Source organism: Tribolium madens, unplaced genomic scaffold (genome assembly GCF_015345945.1).
Source record: "Tribolium madens isolate multiple individuals breed KSU strain unplaced genomic scaffold, Tmad_KSU_1.1 Scaffold_97;HRSCAF=244;Tcas5.2_LG3a, whole genome shotgun sequence".
In the NCBI taxonomy this organism is placed as follows: domain Eukaryota; kingdom Metazoa; phylum Arthropoda; class Insecta; order Coleoptera; family Tenebrionidae; genus Tribolium; species Tribolium madens.
Genome location: NW_025401069.1, coordinates 13,080,230 through 13,086,946, shown reverse-complemented (window position 1 = coordinate 13,086,946; position 6,717 = coordinate 13,080,230).

Genomic DNA, 6,717 nt, shown 5'->3' with positions numbered 1-6,717 from the left:
CAGTTTTGGCCTAAAATCAAAGATAATTTTTTTTTCCTATAGTAAACTCAATCCGGGGACATACTATAAAGTAAGATACCAGGAACATAAAAAAAAATGTTTAAAAAATTTATGAGTGTAAACTTTGTACTTTGACTCTATTTATTTTCGATGGAAAAATAATTTTTTTGCTACAGGAAACAAGGAAGCTCTATCCTAAATTGTAACTCTGTTCAATGTTACTTGTAGCTTTTAGTGGCAAAATTTTTGTCCCTTTATTAAATAATTGTAAAAAAAACATATACAAGATCATCAGTATCATTAAATAGACTTGAAATTTTTCTCTGGGGCGCGAGTTTTGGCGCACCCTGTATTTTTGGATTTGTTAGCCTTTCATTTTGAGATCAAATTTTAGCAGTCACTGAAAACTTAAAAAGCCTGGCTGTAAGAAAACTAATGTATAAGATTTCGGGATTTTTTTTAAGGAAAAGAAAGAACTTATTAAAGTTTCGGGATCTTAGAAAAACATCAAAAAATTGTCATTGTTTGTCAATTGTTTTTTTAGCATTTTTACAATGGAATTGCGTAAAATTTGTATTTTCTTTCACTTTAAGAAAAAATAGTCAATTTTTGTTGCAGAAATAATTGTTTTCGATGTAGAGTTGCAGGATAATAAAGCCATCGTATGTCAACAATAATTTCGCTTTTTGCCATGTTTATTATGAGTGCGCTGGCCATTCCAACATGGTAAGAACACGAACGGATGAAAAGAACAGAAAAACAATTAAGTTTGATTTGTTAGTGAGCTGGTTTACAGATGATGCTTCTTACATGACTTGTCGTTTTAGTTATAGTTGATGTCTTATTCGGTGGTCTGTTGCTTTCGTTATTAGAATTCCGTATTGTTGTATATCAGTATTGATGTTCTCATCAAGCGGTATTTTGTTCCAAAGTTGTAGGAGTAATGGTTCCTATAGCCAAGTATATGGTAACAAGAGGGAAGCTTAGTAACAATGGCTGCGTACTTCACCTTAATTAGAGTTCTCTCATATGGTAATAGCTGATGAAAGTTTAATTTCGCGTCGCTTGCGGGCTCGTAATTAGAACTCGCAAACACCAGGATTCAATAGCAGCAGCCTACCTCATTGTGCAAAGATCTGCGTCGCTACTAATTATCCCGCGTGAGTGTTGAACATAAACGACAAGATTAAGTCTATTAGGCGTCCTAACTCGCGCAATTTGCATGTGCTCGCCGAGGAACAGATGACTCTTCGCTACAGGCTTAACGGTGCATGTTTCATATGAGCCACCAGGATAAAGGGAAGCTTCTTAAACATGGCTTTATTGCTTCCTAATTAAACCTCTGATCATGTGTTGCTTGCTTACAGCTAAAGCAATAACAAATTTTGCTCACACTGTGTAAATCCCTGTCTCCAATCCACGACACTAATTTTTTCTACTTTTCTATAGATAACACAAGGCGTGCCAACTTGACAAATTTTATATCATTTTGTTCGTCTCAGTGAGACAAATCAAATGCACTAAAAAAATTTCAAAATCCACACACTTTGAACTAAATAATTTTTTTCTAATTTAAATGAATTTAAAATACTTTAACTTTAAAAAATCATTACTCAATAACTATTAGGCCGATTTCCTACAAATAAAGACCATTCTAAAGGGATGGGCTTACCCTTTCAATTTCACCTTCTTTGTTCTAATTAAAATAAACAAAAACTGTTTGTTTACTTAAAACAAATAAAGAGTACCTGCGCACTAATTAAAGCAAATAAAAAGTTTTTTGTTGTAAAAATGGCCACTGATCATTGAGCAAAAAGGATCTAGAAGTTTAAGGCACGAGCCTTAAATATAAGGGCATCTTTTTCAAATCAAATCACTTTCCCTTTAGATTTCGACTTGTTCACTTTGTTCTAGCTTTCTGAACTTTTTTTGAAAATGTTCTGAGCAAATGCTTTCTCATCACTTTCGAGTGATGTTAAATGCAATAAGTCACCTGATTTATTTTGTTGGTACATTCTACGATTAGCTTTAGTTAGCTTGTAGGTAGTAGTTGTTGTGATAACAGTTCAAAAAAAGTTCAGAAAGCTAGAACAAAGTGAACAATTTAGAATCTGAATGGAAAATCATTTAATTTGAAACAGATTTGTTCTTATATTTAAAGCTCCTGCTTTATACTTCTAGATCCTTTTTGCTCAATGATCAGTGATCATTTTTAGAACAAAAAAACTCTTTATTTGCTTATTAGTACGCAGGTACTCTTTGTTTGTTTTAAGTAAAGAAACAGTTTTTGTTTATTATAATTAGAACAAAGAAGGTGCAATTGACCATTTTTAAGCAAAAGAAGAGCCTTAAAACAAATACTTTTATAAAAATGCAAATGCAGATTCCAACTTGTTCACTTTGTTCTAGCTTTCTGAACTTTTTTTGAAAATGTTCTCAGCAAATGCTTTCTTATCACTTTCTACTGATGCAATAAGTCAGTTGCTTCGTGTGCAACTGTTATCACAACAACTACTACCTACAAGATAACTGAAGCTAATCGTACCAACAAAATAAATCAGGTGACTTATTGCATTTAACATCACTCGAAAGTGATGAAAAAGCATTTTCAGAAAAWGTTCAGAAAGATAGAACAAAGTGAACAAGTCAAAATCTGAATGGAAAGTGATTTGATTTGAAAAAGATTTGCCCTTATATTGAAGACTCGTGCCTTAAACTTCTAGATCCTCTTTGTTTAATGATCAGTGGTCATTTTTACAACAAAAAAACTCTTTATTTGCTTTAATTAGAACGCAGGTACTGTATATTTGTTTTAAGTAAACAAACAGTTTTTGTTTATTGTAATTAGAACAGAGAAGGTGCAATTGACCATTTTTAAGCAAAAGAAGAGTCTTAAAACAAATACTTTTATAAAAATGCAATTTTAAGTAAGATTAACATGCATTTCTCCTATATGGCGCAATACCTGAATAGCAAACCTTAACTTCAAAAATCATATCTTGAAAACTACTCGGTATATTATTTTAAAAATTTGGATTCTTACTAATAAAAAGATGCTTTACACGATGGTGACGAAGAAAAAAAATTTACTCGTAGGATTTTTCTTAGATTACTTCGATTTACTTCGAACACTATTCGAAGAAAAGTTTGACAATATTCAATTTCAAATTGCATTTCATTCTAAAGGACAAGTCCATCCCTTTAGTCTTTATTTGAAGGAAATCGGCCTAATAGTTATTGAGTAATAATTTTTTAACGTTAAAGTATATGAAATTCATTAAAATTAGAAAAAAAAAAAATTTAGTTCAAAGTGTGTGGACTTTTTGAAATTCTTTTTAGTGCATTTGATTTGTTTCATTGAGACGAAAAAAATGATATATAATTTGTCAAGTTGTCACGACATGACTTCTTTTTTGTCGCCCTGTTTAATTTTTTTAGCCAATGCAAATTTGGCATTTTATTAAAACAGATTCTGAAGTTGAGGTTGGTCTCCACCCACGCGCTATGATTTTGGAAGATCCGACTCCTCAGATACCTGCATAAAGTTTCTGTTATACCAGTGATACATTCTGATAACATGACAAAGCACTACGTCATATTTGCGAAGACGGCATAAAATATATTTTCCAGGCTTGTATTATATATTTCCATATTGTAGAACATAAATATATAAATATACGCAGGTATACATTTGTGAAGCGGGACTTTATGGGCCCTGGGTTGCATTAAATTGTCTCAAGCCGCGGGAGCTTTGCGATATTTAAAATCTCGCCTTTATTTTAACTGAAAATATGATCATTTCAACTTCATGTTAATATCTACCCATGTAAACGACTCCCTATATTACAAACAAAAACACATTATATGTGTGTGTTTATATCTCCGACACACCCTCAAACTCTTATTAAAATGTGCTGTGTGCTCGTACCAAGGCACGAACCTACTTAGCCAACGTTTTCAAATTTATATTTCTGAACTTTATCGAAGTCGGATCGGAATCATAGTTTCTGCGTTATAGGACAGCCGTACACGATTTAGGACTGTTCACCACCGACAGGTTTATTTCTTACAGTAAAGAACAAAACTGAGAAAGCGGAAATCGTAAATCATCCGATTGCATCCCCCCAGCGACCATGCACTTTGTACCTAACAAGCCACCGGTTTTACAATTTCAAATCAAACTCATTAACACTAATCGCAGTATTTCTAATGGAAACAGCGTTTTAACAAAATTATTCACATAATGTTTAACCGTTACATTGCCTTTTAAAACACAACTTTCTGTAATATGCGATGATTAACGCTACTACCAGTCTTATGTAATTCATTTATGCTAAAAGGATGCCAGACTTAAAACCAAAACCATGTTTATCAAATTACTAGAACAGGTATTATATGTGAATACGGTCACAAGAAGATCGCTTTGCTCTCTTTAAATTTTTTAATTGATAGAACGCTGAGAAAAAATGTGTATAACAAGTTTGCTGCACTTGAAAAATTACAACACACAAATGAATGTATAATTAATTAATGTGGGCGCGAGTGGAAACAACTTAACAAGCGTTCACTAAAAACGAAAAAAATTGTTATATGTAGTACATATTGCAAATTTTATAAACGTCAACGTAAATAAAATCAAAAACTGCACATTAACAATGCAGAGTTAGAAGTTTTTTTACCTTAAATTATTAGACCTGAACATTTTCAAACTCGATTTTTCACTTGGTTGAACTGAATTGTTTAATCTAACAAATCATCATTTTCACTGCCTTACAAAAGTACCAAATGATTTGAAAACGACTACACAGATTATGAAATTTAATATCAAGATAATGTAAAACACAGGGGAGGATCCAGGATTTAATTTTTTTGGGGGGGGGGGGCTTTCTAAATTTTTTTAGAATGATGAGGGTTAGGTGTAAGACACTTTACTTTGGTATCTGTATACAGTGAGCGGCAAAATTATGGAATAATCTTATTTATTAAAACTGAAAATGATTTGTTTTGGCAAAAATTTTTGGACAGGTCAAATTTCAATTTGATTGATACAAATCCTTAAATCAAGTTCAAAAATGGGTATTTTTTGCCAAAACAAAATATTTTCAGTTTTAATAAGATCATTCCATAATTTTGCCGCTCCGTAGATAAGGTGTCCTAGCGAGTTAGTAATGTTCATTATTCAAACAGATACGCATTTAATTTAATAAGTTACAATTGATGAGTTACTATTGATGATTTCTTTTAAAATTAGTAAAAACTAAGTAAGTATCGAGAGATCAAGATAATTTGTAATCGAGTCGACCTTGAATCCAAAAACGTATGTCCTGTGCATATGTCTGTGAAACGTCAAATAAAATGACAAGTCGAAAGGTAAAATGGCATGATCCAAAAGATGATGATTTTAATAACTAAATTTATGATTTACCTTCAAAAAATAACGGTCTTATTTATTATACGTCGGCGACTAATTCCAGCCCACTTCGCCGTTTTACCTTTTGACTTGTCATTTTATTTGACGTTTCACGTGCAATTAGTTCAAAAACAGACATACGTTCCCGGATGCATAGAAGACTCGATTACAAATTATCTTGATCTCTAGGTATATGTTTGTCTTTGTGTTAATAAGTATGATTTAAAAAGAATTCTAATGTATTTATTTAAAAAACTTTATATTATTAAAATTTAAAATAAAAAATTGAAGCTTTTGGTGCCAAGTTTGGGGGGCTCCCCTGGATCCCCCCTTGGTAAAACATTTTTTTTTAATCGTAAAGTGCCCCAAATTAGTCAGTAAAGTGGTACTTTTCTGAACTCATTATTAATTAAAATTATTTGTATTCAACTTTGGTGAACAAAACAAGGACTACGATTCTGTATCTGAAATTTTCCATTTCAATTTTATTAATAAATTTCAAAAATTTTTTTAGGAGTAATAACAGTTGTTTTTGTTTTAATTACATACACATTTTCAGTGTGTATTTTTGTGGTGGTCGAGGGAGGAAAATGAGTTGAACCTTTTGAAGGATCTCCTGTGTGTGCAAGCAAACTCGGCGCCTGCTTTTGCAAAGTAATTAAAACCCATTCCGTCAATTCTCTTTTGATTAATTGTGAACACAAGCGACTCCGCCGGCGAGGGGTCCGGTTGCGACCGGGGACGCAGGTCTATCTCCAGGCCCACTCAGAGCGCTGTTTATCTCTGTGGACCAGCTGGAGCAATTTCCATCTCAATCGTTACTTTTAATAGCACACCGAATTGTTTCCTTGATTCAGTGACACGTTCAATCACTTTTCATTTAGTAAGATGACTCGTTAATTGAGTTTTAGGGAAATCACTGTTCGTTTTGTCTCCACCAAGTCGCTACCACTGCTACACGAGAGATAACGCCCAATTTAGGCAAACTTTTATAACTGCCGCACCAAATGACAACTCAATACTCTTAAATATTAATTTGTAAGGCTCGGATTATATGCACGAAAAATCCGTAAAATATGCGCATATACAGAGTGCGCTAGAACTCGCGCCCCAGAGAAAAATGTCATATAAGGTAAGATACCAGGAACATGGAAAAAATGTTAAAAAAATTTTATCTATAAAAATTTCGAAGTTATGAGGGTTTAAAGTTTGCACTTTGACTCTATTTATTTCTGTTGGAAAAATAATTTTCCAAGTTTTTTTGCTATAGGCTATTAAAAGAGGAAACAAGGTAGGTGTATCCTAAA